Here is a 16140-nt window from a genome sequence, read left to right as displayed (position 1 = left end):
AGCATGGTACCTGAGATTGGATGGAACAGGGATGCTGTAAGTAAAATGACCTTTGCTATTCCTCTCTTCCCAGCATTTCCTATCATTTCTGTTAAGGATGTTGGTGGGTGAAGAAGAGAAAAAAGTAAGAAGGGCATCATTAGACCCTTTGGCTTCCCTCTGCCAACTGGGTGAGAATTGGAGAAGAGAGACCTAAAGGTTGCTTCTCTCACTTCATTTCTTTTTCCCTAATCCTAAAAAAGAACCACAATGTTGTCTCCTTCTCTCATTAATGAAGCAACGAATAAGTGGATAGCCTGGCGGCCCACCTCAGAGAGGTTGCCAATGAAACCATAAGGATTGGCTTCAATTTAGTTGACAAGCTGTTAAATGTTTTTAGCATTTTTCACAAAATTTTATTAGACAGATTACTTAAAGCTGTTTTATCCTTTTTCTCCCTATTTTCCCATTTCTTCACCTCAAACAAGAGTGCACCTCCACCACCATCTCCAGGTGACCTCTGTTAGCTAAACACTCTTCTGTAATAAGCCCCTTACCCACACATACGACACAGGTGAACTGATTTGGCAGAATGTAATTTTATTGTCATGAAGTCTCTTAGCTGGAAATTGGGAAACTTCATGAATTATATAACAAAATACATATATAAAACGCACTGTGTTCGTTGAAAATAAATTGTACTATTTCTACCCATCTTCAAGTCATATGCAATCACGTTTCTGCCACAGCATGCATAAATGTACCCAATTGGAAATCATGGAATTGTCAAATATCAGAGTGGGAAGGGAATGTAGAGATAACTTAGTCTAACCCTCTCATTTTACAGAGGACAAGGCGAATAACCAGAGAGAGGACTTCACAAAGGTAACTCAGGTAGTTCATAGCAGAAGTGAAACTAAAACCATGGGCATGTTTATGATTCTCTGTGTCAAAACAAACAAACGTGTATTCAACCAACAACTCAAGAACTTCCAAATGAGGAAGCACCAATATTTTCAAAGCAATAATGACGTCATTTATCATGTTTGAAAGTCCCTTTTCCTTTCTGCACTGTTTTGCTGCTTGTTGTCAATTCCCAGGACACTTCCCTTCCTCTGCCTCTGAACAGCCCACACAAATGAGCAATTCCTAAATGCATTTGCTATGACATATGCAAAGGCTGCCACTCAGAGAAAAGGTCAGTGTCAGTGTCCTCTGTTTCCAAATATGCCTCTTTTAAAAAAATCAGGCATAGCAATACTGAATACCAACTGCCTAAAGATTCACAAATCTCCTCTGGAAAGTCCAGGGCTCCTAAAGAAATGGCAAATCCAATGAAAGTTGTAATGTGATTTACCAAGCTGAAAAAGGAACACAAAAGGGGCATGAATAGACACAATTTTTCTGCTGGCCTGGGGAATTGTGCTGACAGGTCTTCAAGAGTCAGACATGATGCCTCATTCCTCTGTCTTTATACTCAGCCATCTCTCTAGTGTCTTAGAATGGTAAGCAGGTCACGAGACACAGGGAGTCAGGTCGCTAGGGAGCCTCTGAAGAGAGAAGTGAAAACACAAAGGAAAAAAAAACAATTATTTATAGCCATTTTGCTTTGTATTTCTGATGTTAGTCCTTTTCTGGTACTTCTCAGTCTGCTCTGAATTCTGAATTTTCCACAACACAGTATAATGCTTGCTGTTTTTCTCAGATGCTACCAGACATTATTAATCAGATGGTTAACACAGACTTTCACATCATGAACACATCTTGCTAGTCTTACCTTCCACCACTCTCTTCTGTGCTATAGCCATGCTGGACAACTTTTAAGTTCCTGCATACATCTTGTACTTTGAGGCCGCAAAATTTCTACCACCGTATCTTCACAAATGATTTTTTGAATTTTAGAATGCCCCAACCCCCTTATCATTCTTCAAGACTCAGTTCAAAAGTCCTTTCCTCCTTAAAGTCTTCCATGATTCCCCACTGCCACCCCCGATTAATTCTTCTATATATAATTTCTATTCTCCTATTAATTAAATTATTTATCAATTATTGAGTACTAACTATTTTTCAGGCACTGTGGTAAGCATTGGGGATACAGCAGAATAAAGACATGGTGCCTATCCTCATACAATTTACAAAATAGTAGAAAAGATAAGTAGCTGACATAAATATTTTTTCTAAGAGATGTATAGGTGGCTATGGGAGGACACTGCAAAGGATCTAACCCAGCCTTGAGAGGTCAGGGAAAGTATACTTAAAGATGGAATATTTAAATTAAGACCTAAAGTCAGAACATGATTTAGCTGATGAGGAGTTATTGCCTTCCAGACAGAGAATACAGGCACAGGAAAAAACAGTGAGGAAAGAAGAGACTTGAGGCTCTCGAGGAAACCAGAAGAAGGAGAAAGTAGCACAACATAAGGATTCAGAAGAAGACCAGGCTTTACAGGCTTCCTTAATAATTCAAGACCTTTTGATTATTAAAAACTCAAAAACAATAGATGCTGGGGAGGTTGTGCAGAAAAAAGAACACTTTTAGACTGCTGGTGGGAATGTAAATAAGTTCAACCATTGTGGAAGATAGTGTAGCAATTCCTCAAAGCCCAATGACAGAAATACCATTTGACCCAGCAACCCCATTACTGGGTATGCCCAAAAGAGTATAAATCATTCTATTATAAAGATACATGTGCGTGTATGTTCAATGCAGCACTGTTCACAGTAGCAAAGACATGGAATCAACCTAAATGCCCATAAATGATAGACTGGATAAAGAAAATGTGGTATATATACACCATGGAATACTATGCAGTCATAAAAAGGAACAAGATCATGTCCTTTGCAGGGACATGGATGGAGTTGGAAACCATTATCTTCAGTAAACTAATGCAGGAACAGAAAATCAAACACCGGAGATGAACAATGAGAATGCATGGACACAGGGAGGGGAACAACACACACTGGGGCCTATGGGAGGAGTGAGGGAGGGACAGCACCAGAAAGACTAGCTAATGGATCCTGGGCTTAATACCTCAGTGATGGGATGATTTGTGCAGCAAACCACCATGACACACGTTTACCTCTGTAACAAACCTACACATTCTGCACATGTATTCCTGAACTTAGAGTAAAAGTTGAAGAAAAATAATTAAGGACCTTAAACTACAAGGAACAGGAAGTCACTGAAAAGCATTAGCATAGAGACTGTTTGGAAGGAAGAAAAGTACAAGCAGAAGCATCATTGGTGGCTTGGAATGGAGTTATGGAGAAGAGCAGATACATTTGAGAGATATTAAAGATGGGGAATCTATAGGACTTAAATAATTGCATCTTAAGAAAGAGAAATAAGAGGTGTCAAAAATGACAAAAATTGATAGTGCTATAATTCTCTGAGGTAAGGAAAAATTGAGGAGGGCCAAGATTGGTTTCAGGCAGTGGGATGAGTAGATAATAAGTTTGGTTTGGAAAATACTGAATTTGAGGTACTTACGAGATATGCAAGTGAAGATAATAGCAAATAGTAAGTTAGGTGTATGGCTATGAAGCTTAGAAGAGAGAGCTAAACCAGAGATAAGAAACTGAGAGTCGTCATGATAAATATGGTAATTGAAGTCATGAAAGTGGATAATGTTATTCCAAGGAGAGTAGAGTGAGTAAGAAAATCTCTGTGAAATCAAAACAAACATGTAAGAGTTATATAGAAGAGCCATGAAAAGAGGTGGAGATAGGATGGTAGAAGAGATAGAAGGAAACCCAGGGGATTAACATTTGCAAAATCAAAGGAAAGAGAATATATGTGAAAAGGAGACTAATTATCTGAGGTGAAGGTTGTTGAGTTGCCAAGAAGGGTGAATTTAACAATGTGAGTGTCATTGTAACCTTATCAAGAGCTATTTCAGTGAAGTTGTGTGGGGCAAGAAACAGATTGGAGTGGGTTGAAGCGAAGAAATGGAAACAGAAATGTAGACAATTCAATAAATTTGTGTTTAATGGTAGCAGTGTGATTGCTGAGTAACTGAGAGGACTAAAGAATCCAGAGTGTTTTATTTGTCTGTTTATCGGAAACATTAGAACATGTTTAAAAGCCTAAGCAAGAACCCAGCAGAGAAATATTGGTTGAAGATATAGACAAGCAAGCAGTTAACTGATACCTTAAGGCTTTTGGGAAGGCAAAAGGGGATGGAATCCAGAATATAGGTGGGGGGATTTTCTTTTAATAGAAGGAAGTATATACCTCCATGGTAACATGAAGGAAAAACAGAAGAGTCGAAATGTCTATATCTAAATTTGGAGGTAGAATTGTCTCTAGATTTAGTGGTGGAAGTTTGGAGGTAGAGTTGAGTAGGTGGTAAAGATATTTTCTGAGACTGGAGGGAGTGAGAATGATAAGATGGAATTTTGAGAAGATAATTTTTGGTGAAGCTCTCTGGGTGGGATTTTTTTTTCTAGAGCTCCCTTATGATTATTTAGAGATAGTGTAATACAGTGATTAAGAACCTAGAAGCCCTTGCTTGGGTAAGTCACATAACATTTTTCTATCCTCAGTTTCTTCATTGTGAAAAAAGGATCATAATTTTACCTACCTCATAATTTTATTACAAAAATAAATAAGTTATTACACATGAAGGGCTTAGAACAGTGCCTGACAAATAATAAGAACTCCAATGTTGCTTTCATTCTTTTTTGTTGTTTTTATTTATTTATTTATTTATTTTGAGGTGGAGTTTTGCTCTTGTTGCCCAGGCTGGAGTGCAATGGTCTCAGCTCACTGCAATCTCTGTCTCCCGTGTTTAAGCGATTCTCCTGTCGCAGCCTCCCAAGTAGCTGGGAACAGGCGCCTGGCACCACACCCAACTAGTTTTTGTATTTTTAGTAGATATGGGGTTTCACCATGTTGGCCAGTCTGGCCTCGAACTCCTGACCTCAGGTGATCCACCCACCTTGGCCTCCCAAAGTGCTGGGATTACAGTCGTGAGCTACCACACCCAGTTGCTTTCATTCTTCATGTTCTCTAAGTATTACCTGAGTCAGTTCATTATTGGATTATATGGAGATGCTAAAGGCAACTATTAGGTATAAAGGATGGTGAAATTTTTCTTCAAATGTTGATGTTTTAGTTTTCTAACTAGACTATAAATGTAACAGAGATATAAGGTTTAATTTTATTGATATTGATATATATATATATATATATATATAACATCTCAGGATATCAGTGAATACCAATATATCCCAGTAGAAAGGACTTGGTCCATATATGATGGAGTTGGGAGTTGTTTCTAATGAGGAGCCTTGAGGATTGTGACCTGAGTCCTAGGGTGATTCTTTTTCTAAATTCAGGTGCAGAGACAACATAAGCAGGTGAGATTTTCAATACTGTTCCAGACCTCTTCTCTGTCTTTTTCTGCATTAGAAGGAGGAAAGCTTTACATCCATAGCTGGGAAAATCACTAACAATTTTTTAAGTGGAGGAAGTGGAGCTGTTTCATAGCTATTAGCTACAAATATTAGTACAAATAGCCATTAGCTATAAAACATCTGGAAAGTTCCATAGGAAAGGAATCTCAAACCCAAAATACAAACATTTGCTCCCCAAGTTCATTGGAGAAGTATTGTACCAAATTAGCAACCCGAGTATAAAGGTCGAAAGACTGAAGATAGACATTCACTTAATTGTAAAAGATGGTGTCAGCTTGGGCACAGTAGATGAGAACAATGAAACAAAACTAATGATATGGTGCCTTGAAGGTCGGATCAGGAATGTGGGCTGCTAAACTTTGCTAATACAATCTACATTAATGAAAAGCCTAGATTACATATACATAATAATATGCCACTTTATTATTTTCAGTACATCCTGTACAAATAAAATGGCTAAGTGTTGCCAAGCAGAGGTCCCACCAGACCTGATCCTGCCTGATTTATAATTAGCACATTTATTTGTTAGTATGCAAATGAGTACTGCTATAGTACTTAGAAAAAAATGCGCTATTAAATAAGTGCAACATTCTTCCTGCAGTCTCGCTTCAACTATTCATTAGTACTACCAACCTCTTTTTTCATAGCAGGTACGAAGTAAAACAGCAAACCTGCAAAAGTATGTGAATTTACACAATGGCTGTTTAGTGTTAGACGGGGAAGGCGGTATGAAGACATGGCAGGCCTCTGTGTAAGTAGCCATTGCATAATGGATCTCACAGTAGCATATAGAACAATTTAGATGAGGTACAAAGTGGAATAAGCAAAGACAAATTTTTCCATTTGTAAGCCCATTTCCTCTATTTGGATTTGTACAGATATAGCAAAAACATTTTCAAGTTAAGATTCAAAGCCTAGCTCCAGCACTTACTAGCTTTGTGACTTCAGCTGAGCATGATCTTTGGTCCTAGAACACAGGTGATTCTCAACAAATATTATTTCTTGAACCCCTCCTTCACATACATGAAGACATAGTAGTATAGTAGCAATATAGCAAAGTAGTTCAGCAAGAGGGCTCTGAAATTTGACTGACTGAGCTCAGAATCCTAACTCCACTATACTGACTATATATCAATTTAATGAACTTATTCAACTTCTTTAATCCTTGATTTCCTTATCTGTAAATTGAACATCTTAGTAGTCCTACTTAACTCATAAGGTTGTGGTGAATATTTGATAAGATAGGACATGTAAAGCATTTAGAAGAATGTCTACAACATAGTTAACCTCAATAAACACTAAGTCTTAAAGTGTTAACCCTAAACTTTCTTCATTTTGGTTTATGCCCAATCAACTCCACTACAAATGATCTTGTTAAAGACACTAAACACTACCTGTATGTTACTTAATTCAGTGGATATTTTACATTATTTTTCAGCACCATTTAATATAGATAACTACTTTTTCCTTGTTGAAATGTGAAAACAAGAAAGATTTCAGGAAGTAGTGAATTTCATACAGGATAAAATTTTGAATCAGATGCTCTAAGGGGATTGTGGAGTCTGTCTCTGGAGCATGAAAAAGTGATCAGCGGTGTATTTGGGCACTTGCATGCCCAAAGGCAGGGACTGGTTCAGATCATCTCTGGAGATTTATTTTTGCCTTTAGAGTCTGTGATTCTCCTAAATTAGTGAATGATAGCAGCTACTATTTGTGCAGTAACAGCTAAAATGCAGGCCTGGGCATTTTACAGGTGTCCTTGCAATCCTCACAAAACTCCTGTAAAGTGGATATTCTCCACATTTCAAAATTGATTAAATAGCTTTAGAAAAGCACAGATAACAATGTCATGAAGATAGTGAGCTATAATTCTAGAATATTCTTCTTTTCATTTATTCACTCATTCTTGTATAAATCCAATCAATGTTTGTTAATCACCTACTATGTGACAGGCACTGTCTTTAGTACTGATGTACAGCACTGAACATAAAAAATAATATCCATGCCTTTATGAAACTTGTATTTTAGTAGGGGGAGAATATGACCCAAGAGTTTCTGGTTCCAAGGCCTCATTCTGTTCTATAATGTGGTATAATACACTGGTGGGCTTTTGTGTCATGTTACCATTTTACAATGAAGTTAAAATTTTTCCGCTTTTAGACACAGCAGAACCATGCACGAAGGAAATTGAACCACTGTCTCTGAATTCTTTCTCCTGGGACTCACGGTGAGGTCTAAAGAGCAGCAGTTTATCTTCATGCTGTTTCTATGCACGTATCTGGTCACTATGTTAAGAAATTTACTTATCATCCTGGCCATTATCAGTGATGCTCACCTCCATGGCCCCATATACTTCTTCCTTGACAATCTAACTTTCACTAACATCTGCTTCACAACCACTACAGTCCCCCAAAATTTGGCAGATATTCAAAGCCGGAATCTAACCATATCCTTTAAAGGATGCCCCGCACAAATGTAGTTTTAAATGTTCCTGTTGGATCTGGACAATTTTCTGTTGACAGACATGGCGTAAGACGGATACATTGCTGTCTGTCACCCATTACACTATATGTGGTATTACTGAGTCCTAAGATCTGTGCCCTGTTGGTTGTGACTCCATGGGTGATCCCCAACCTTGTCCCAATACTGCATCTCAGCCTGCTGAGCCACTTAACTTTCTGTGATTTCACATTTCTTCTGTGACCTGGAACCCATTTTAGGGCTTGCTTGCTCAGACACCCACATAAACAAATTGATAATTATTGTCATTGTGGAAGTAATTATCTTCATTCCCTTCACCTTCATTTCTTGTCTTCTATGCCCATATTGGCAGCAATATGCTTGGAGTTTCCATCAGCCAATGGGAAGTAGAAAACATTCTCTACATGTGGTTCCCATCTCTCAGTTGTATTCCAGGTCTCCTGTGGGTTGATCATTAGAGTCTACCTTCCCTCCTCTTTTGCCTACTCAGCAGGAAGGAATAATAAGGTAGCTGCTATCATGTATACAACTGTAATTGCTTGATCAACTCCTTTATCTGTAGTCTAAGTAACAAGGACATGAAAGGAGCCCTGAGTAGACCACTCAGCAGACAACGTTTTTCTGGAAATGGTGTGCCCTGCCATAGAGATTCCTGTATTAACTTTTTAGATTTGATGAGCACATAGAGGATCCAGAATCTCAGGCTATTGTGCTTCCTTGGCAGTTTCCTTCCCATCCAGTTCCTGCCCTTAATCCAGACCCAATACTCTAGATCACACTCATCTTCCCATTTAAAAAACACAAAACAAAACAAAACAAAATGCTCCTTTATTTCACAGTCTTTAACACTCACATACAGAACTTTCCCTGAATAAGCTCATGATTGCATTGCGCTTAACAATTGTTCTCTATTTTTTAGTTTCTGTCTCCTCCCTCTATCAAACCTTACCCACTAGATTATAGATAAAGAAAGAAGGAAGGGAAGAAAAAAGGAAGGGAGGAACTGTTGATGATATCTTAAAATACCTTTTAGATAATACCATGTTAAAGTTCATAACTTCCAAACTATAACTTGAATCTCACAATAGCACTTTAAAGTAAATATTATATATTATAGTGTTCCCACATGCTAGGCAAGAAAAATGATGTACCAAGAGAAGAAAAAAGTAAGGCAAGAACAGTCATGTCACTTTTCATTCTCTGAGCCCTATCAAGGCTCCCCACCAAAGTCAAAGTTCTTCAGCATTGAAGATCCTCTATCGCTTGGACCCACCTATAATTCCAGGAGTATGAACCATCACTAACTCCCACAATCCTTGGCACATCCTACATTCTAGCTACACTGGACACTTTGTCATTCTTTGAGCAGTCTATGAATTTGCTATGAATTTTTAATCTACATATTATGTCCAGTCCCTGTTCTACTCTCTCTTCCTACAGACATTCAACATTTTATTTAAGGCTCCATCTCAAGTGTTACATCCTTTGTAAATTCTTCCATAATTCTCACATGTCTCTAGATAAAATTACCTACTTTTCTCCTCTATAGCACTTGTTATTATATCACTTAGCAAATGAATTATAATTATCATTTGTGGTGTTATCCAACATGCCTTGAGCTCTTTGGGGGAATGATGCAGAGCTGTGTTTTATTCATCTCTGTAGTCCTAGTCTGAGTATAATGCTGAGAACAGAGTGGGTGCTCAATAAGATCAATTGAATTAAAAAATTATCATTTTTCAGAATGAAAGTATTAATTTATCTTGCGCCTACCTGTTAGGTTATCCTAGATGAGTAATTAATGTCTCTGAGCTTCACTCTCCCACTGATATAATCCATGACTCAGTTATACTAGCATCTGCCTCCCAGCTCCCCACATTGGCCATATACATAGGACACTTGAGTTAAAACTTTCTTAGGCAGGAGGCTAAGAAAGTGCCATACTGGGTAGGTACTATGAGTCCAAAATAATCAAGAGAGACGAAGAAAATTAGTTATAAAACATACAATAATAGAAGGACTTGAGGTAAATAAGGATTTCTGTATGTGTATGGAAGTCATACAAAATGAAAGTTTAGTGATGATATCAGGGCTCTTTTATGCCATATCTTTATAATATCCTAACATTTGGTCATGAAGGAAACTTTAGGCTATTCATGCACCTGGTACCACTGAGATGTGCCCCACTGAGTTAAACTGCCAGGTTTAATGAACCTGGCTCTTTGTTTGTGACATCTTTCAGGGATGGATTCATGGCTTTGTGGCTACACTGGCACCACATTAGATCTACTTAGTACTGCTCAAAGTGTAGTGTACAGGTCTATTCCAATCACACAACTATTTGTTACTGGCCAATAGAGATATTAGGTATGAGATAAGTTTAGAAACTGAGACTGAGCATTTAGAAACATGGAGAAATTTCACATTCCCTGAAATTTTTATTTTATAAAAGCTTTTGTCTATGAAAACTTGGAAATTAAAAAAAAAAAAAAAAAACTAGTCATCCCATACAGTTAGAGAAGCACTGGATGATTCTTCTATTTATTCTCCTCTTCCTCCTCCTCTCCTTCTCCTCCTCCTCCTTCCTCCTTCTCATCCTTCTCCTTTGTCTTTTTCAAGATAAAATTTTAAGCAGGAGTCTGTATTATGAAGAAGTTTTTAGCCAATTCAATCTGGATTTTATATTGGTTAGTTAATTTTAAAAGTCAATTAAGCCTGTAATCCCAGCACTGTGGGAGGCCGAGGCGGGTGGATCACGAGGTCAAGAGATCGAGACCATCCTGGTCAACATGATGAAACCCTGTCTCTACTAAAAATACAAAAAATTAGCTGGGCATGGTGGCACGTGCCTGTAATCCCAGCGACTCAGGAGGCTGGGGCAGGAGAATTGCCTGAACCCGGGAGGCGGAGGTTGCGGTGAGCCAAGATCGCGCCATTGCACTCCAGCCTGGGTAACAAGAGCGAAACTCCGTCTCAATTTAAAAAAAAAAAAGTCAATTAAAGCAACGAGTCATTAAACCTCCTTATATACATATCCTTAATACTTTTTTTTCAGAATACGCTATATTGACTTACTCTATGTAAAGATATATTCCTTAGCTAATCTTTGCATGTAGGGCCAGGGTATTTTCTTTGACTGTGGGTCAACTGACTGAGTTCTGTGTAACCATTTCTATATAAATCCCCCCTCCCCAAAATGTATCATTCATGATGTATCAGCATTGGCTTCCAGTTTCAGTTTTTTTAAGGAAAGCAAGAACTTAAAGACAATCACAAAGTAAGCTACATGTTTAATTCTAAGTAGGTAGTTTTCAATTTTGTCTGCAATCTTTTACATCTAATTTAATACAACATTTTTAGTGACGTGCCTTTTTTGAGTCTTTTCAATGCACGCAACTTAGTTTTTACAGAAACTACTTTCTTTTGTCTTCATATTGCATTGGTTCATATAATTTTAATTAAACTTAACTTAGGCAATTTAGATTATAAATCATTCTACTATAAAGACACATGCACACATACATTTATTGCAGCACTGTTCACAATAGCAACCACTTGGAACCAACGCAAATGCCCATCAATGATAAGACTGGATAAAGAAAATGTGGCACACATATGCCATGGAATACTATACAGCCATGAAAAAGAATGTGTTCATGTCCTTTGTAGGGACATGGATGAAGCTGGAAACCATCATTCTCAGCAAACTAACATAAAAACAGAAAAACAAACACTACATGTTCTCACTCATAAGTGGGAATTGAACAATGAGAACACATGGACACAGGGAGAGGAACATCACACTCCAGGGCCTGTCGGGGGTGGGGGCCTAGGGGAGGGATAACATTAGGAGAAATACCTAATGTAGATGAATGATTGATGGGTGTGCCAAACCACCATGGCACTTGTACACCTATGCAACAAACCTGCACGTTCTGCAGAGGTATCTCAGAACTTAAAGTGTAATAATAAGAAAATTAAATAAAATTTTAAAAATAAAATTATGATTAACAAGTGCAAGTAACACAAACAGGTTCTGGGAAAAACACAATTGCCACTTTGTAAGGTAAGACAGGATCGGTGGCACAGGGCCATAATGATGTGGGCATATTAGAGCATAGCCAACTGGCTGGCACAGTGGTTCATATCTGTAATTCCAGCAATTTGGGAGGCTGAAGTGGGATGATTGCCTGAAGTAAGGGTTCAAAACCAGCCTGGGCAACATAGAAAGACCCCATAGCTACACAAAATAATTTTAAAGAAATAGCCAAGCATGGTCCCAGCTACTTGGGAGGCTGAGGCGAGAGGATTACTGTAACCATGCCACTGCACTCTAGCCTGGGCAACATAGCAAGACCCTGTCTCAGAAGAGAGAGACGGAGAGAGACTAGCCAACTAGTTACAGTTATTCACTGAAGCATTACCACTGGCCAGAAAGTTTTGCACAGAGAATGGATAGTGTATTTAATCTAGAGCGTTTATATAAAGATCGGTTAAGGGGAAAGTTAGTGCATATTAAAAAGATAGAAGCAGAGCTGTTGTGTTTAAAGCTGGGGCAAGGGACTTGGGGGCCTGCCCTTTCAGTCTACTCATCACTTTAACTTGGGCATATATAGAAATTTGGTCTCTAATAGGGTGCAAGAATTTATACTAGTGACTGACTACAGTTTGTTCATGCCCTGAGGAAGATCTCCATGCCTCCCTAGCCCCTTCTAAACTACTCAAGATTCTTGTTGTAGGACAAACACACTCACCAAGTTGATGAGAGACAAGCAAAAATAAAGATATACAAAAAAGGAAGTAAAGAGATGGAATGTTGCCATACCAACAAAATAAGATTGCAATTCCCAGGACCTATCACAAGGCCAGAAGAGGCCCAAGCAGATTGTGTTCAGCCTAAGGAATTGGTGAGATGACACAAAATCTTTTTCCATAGTGTCTGTATTGCAAATGTAACTACCAAAGAAAAGGCCCTGCCTCTATGATGCTGATTTTGCCATTTTGGAGGGAAGGGAGCATTTCTGAAAATGTGGCTTGAAGAAGACAGAGACTATGTCTTCATTTCTGAGGCCCTACTCTCCATCCTGGACCCTTTTACAGAGTAAGGGCTAAAACTACTTATGAAATGAATGAATAAAAATTTGCCCGTAAGTCCAAGATCTTGGTCACAACTATGCCTGAGTCTGGAATTTTAGATAAATCAATCAACTGATCCTAAAATATCTGGATCTTCAGTAGATCTGATTGCATATTCCGTGGCCAGAACAAATTCATTTGTAGATGGAGTCAACAGTGATATGCTTCAAAAATATTTTTTAAAATGTGACATACTTATGAGATTGTGTATGAAGAAATGAGGAAACTCAATGCCTTTGTTACATACATATCTGCTCATAATGCTCCCAATACCGGATAAGGAAGATAGCTCCTGTCCCAGGGACCTTACAGTCTAATATAGTCTTGTATCGACCATTTAGCAACCAAAGGAAAAAACACACATTGAAAAATGAATGGTGCTTTTGCATTTTGATTGAGAACAGAATGGAATGCCTACTGGAAATTAAGGTGAAGGAGTTTTTGAAAGGTAAATTCATAGACGTAGTATCCAAACAGAGCTGGCTTTAATTCTTAATTATATAATTCTCAATCCAATTCTTAGCTGTATGACCTTGAGCAAGTCATTTCACTTATTTGGACCTCAATTTCTACATGTGAAAAGTGAGGTTAATAATAATTATATCAATGATTTGTTTTATAGGCTAAGTAAAATATTGGGTATAAAGCACCTGGCACATCTTATATTCTTATTACGTGTGAATTTCCCTCTCTTTCTTCCTTCCTTATTCTTCACATATTTAGAAGCTGAAGGTCCAAAAGAACATTACCTATATTGCAAGTCATCTGGAAGTTTACCTCAAGAGGGACAGGGATTTAAAACGCTGTCCAAAAGAAGGAAAGAAAATAACTTGAAAAAAAATACAGATGTGGAAAAAACTAAAAGAATATGAGGAATCAAATGAAAATTTCAGTTCAAAGTAATATACTTATGTGTTAAACATTTTTAAAAATAAGAAATTTCTTAAGCATCTTCTTGTGCAGTTCTTACCCAGACTGGCCTGGAACTTTATAAAGAAGCATTTTCAAGAAAATAAATCGCTTGCATTTTTATTAAACAATAGATAATGCGGGTTGACAAAAGAATTCTTACCATGTAGAAAATGGATATAGCCTGGCCTTGGTCCAGAAAATAGTTGGAAGAATGTCACATATATAAATATAATGTCTCCATCGAAGAGAATGATAGCAGTTAAATGTGAAGAATAAGCAGGAGAGTCTTTGGATTTGAGAAGATCCTCAAGAAAGTGACAATGATGAACATGTGGGAGACAAGGATGACCAGTCAAGAGTGCATCTAGATGAAGCACCCAATGAAAAAGAAGAAAGAATTCATCATGTAGGTATCTGAGCAGGAGAGGACCAAGAGTGGGAAATTGTCATCAAAAACGATGCTGCTGATGTGAACTTACGCAAGTCAAATATAAAGATTGAACCTCCTAAAAACATAGTATGAATAACTCCATGCCTGTAACATGGAGTCACTAGTTGGATACAAAAAACGTGGAACATAGTGACAGGATAGAGCATGGGTTGTCTGATTGGCATATAAATGTCCTTGCCCAGTGAGGATAGAAGTTTGCATTCAGTAGTCACAAAGAACAAAAACACCAGCATTTGTATCACACAGTAGGAGAAGGGAATTGTTTCTGCCAAAAATTTCAGCAGTGCCTTGGAGCCTGTGAGTGGGAACAAACAGAAATCTCTGAAGATAATTTTTCAACCCTCACTCCCGCAACACCCTCCCCCATTTTGGAGTCACCAGTGTCTATTATTTCCATTTTATGTCCATGTGAACCCATTGTTTAGCTCCTTGAATCCATAATAGAAAATATATTTTGATACATAATAATACAATTACAAAAAACTAAAAAATAAATCTATGAAGGTTAAACTTTAGAGGAAGAAGTACATGGTGGTATGGAAATGGGATTAATGCTGATAAAGATCAGGAAGCCAGTTTCTTACAAAAAGGACTGCATAACTATTCATAAGAGCAAAGAGATGGAATCAACCCAAATGCCCATCAGTGATAGACTGGATAAAGAAAATGTGGTACATAAACACCATGGAATACTATGCAGCCATGAAAAGGAATGGTATCATGTCCTTTGCAGGGACATGGATGGAGGTGGAAGCCATTATCCTTAGCTAACTAACACAGGAATAGAAAACCAAACACCACATGTTCTCACTTATAAGTGGGAGCTAAACAATGAGAACATGTGGACACATGGAGGGGAACAACGTACACTGGGGTCTGGGCAGAGGTAGGGGAGGGAGATCATCAGGATAAATAGCTAATGTATGTGGGGCTTAATACCTAGGCAATGGATTAATAGGGATAGCAAACCACCAAGGCACACATTTTCCTAGGTAACAAACCTGCGTGTCCTGCACATGTATCCCAGAACTTAAAATAAACGTTTTTTGGTTCTTTTTTTAATTTTGGCCATGCTAATCTTCTTTGTATCATTCCAATTTTAGTATATTTGCTGCAGAAGCGAGCACGATAAATGTTTTTTAAAAAAGAAAAAGTCACCTTAGTGCACAGTTATACAGGAGGGGTAATTATTAAAATTTTGGCAATAAATGATTGAAGAAGACAACTCATAAGAGAGTGTATCTAAAGAGCCCAGAAATGTCCTGCATTTCTGTAGTAGTAAATTTCGATGTTTCTAGACATGAAAAATAGCTATTTTTTTTTCTTTTTGAGACAGGGTCTCACTCTGTCATCCAGGCTGGAGTACAGTGGAAATATCATAGCTCACTGCAGCCTTGACTTCCTGGGCTCAAGTGATACTTTCTCCTCAGCCACCTGAGTAGTTGAGACTACAGGTGTGCACCACCATGCCCAGCTATATTTTAGATTTTTTTTTTTTTTGATAGAGATGCAGTCGCACCATGTTGTCCAAATTTGTCTCAAACTCTTGAGGTCAAGGGATTCTCCCACAAAAAAAGAACTGCATATGCCAAGACAAGCACCCAAAGGGGATCACTTGAATTTGGGGATCATAGGTAATTCCTGATGAAACAAATTTTGTCATCAAATTTTATAAGCAAAATGTGATTCTTTAGTGCATCCCTGACCACAACTGCTGCATTTTATTAGCTCAACAGAAGAATATTTCATTGGTAAAAATAACA

At 37.9% G+C, this 16140-nt stretch overlaps 1 long non-coding RNA gene and 1 pseudogene across 2 annotated transcripts in view; one reads left to right on the top strand and one right to left on the bottom strand.

Moving 5' to 3' along the window:
- Positions 1-13953, top strand: part of LOC119468094 — a 36346-nt gene extending 22393 nt beyond the window's left edge. Inside the window, exons 1-3 of one of the 2 annotated variants that reach the window (XR_005196713.1) lie at positions 6050-6148; positions 7558-7686; positions 13738-13953. This is a non-coding gene — a long non-coding RNA (uncharacterized LOC119468094). Of the gene's footprint in view, positions 1-6049; positions 6149-7557; positions 7687-13737 lie in introns of those variants that run through there. The other variant, XR_005196714.1, reaches the window with a different exon arrangement.
- Positions 13954-15412: 1459 nt separating this feature from the next.
- LOC119468099 lies at positions 15413-15500 on the bottom strand (annotated as a pseudogene).
- Positions 15501-16140: the final 640 nt, after the last annotated feature.

This window comes from Cebus imitator, unplaced genomic scaffold (genome assembly GCF_001604975.1).
Source record: "Cebus imitator isolate Cc_AM_T3 unplaced genomic scaffold, Cebus_imitator-1.0 Scaffold376, whole genome shotgun sequence".
Taxonomy (NCBI): Eukaryota; Metazoa; Chordata; class Mammalia; order Primates; family Cebidae; genus Cebus; species Cebus imitator.
Note: the sequence above shows the minus strand (reverse complement) of the source record. Positions and strands in the feature narration are given on the sequence as shown.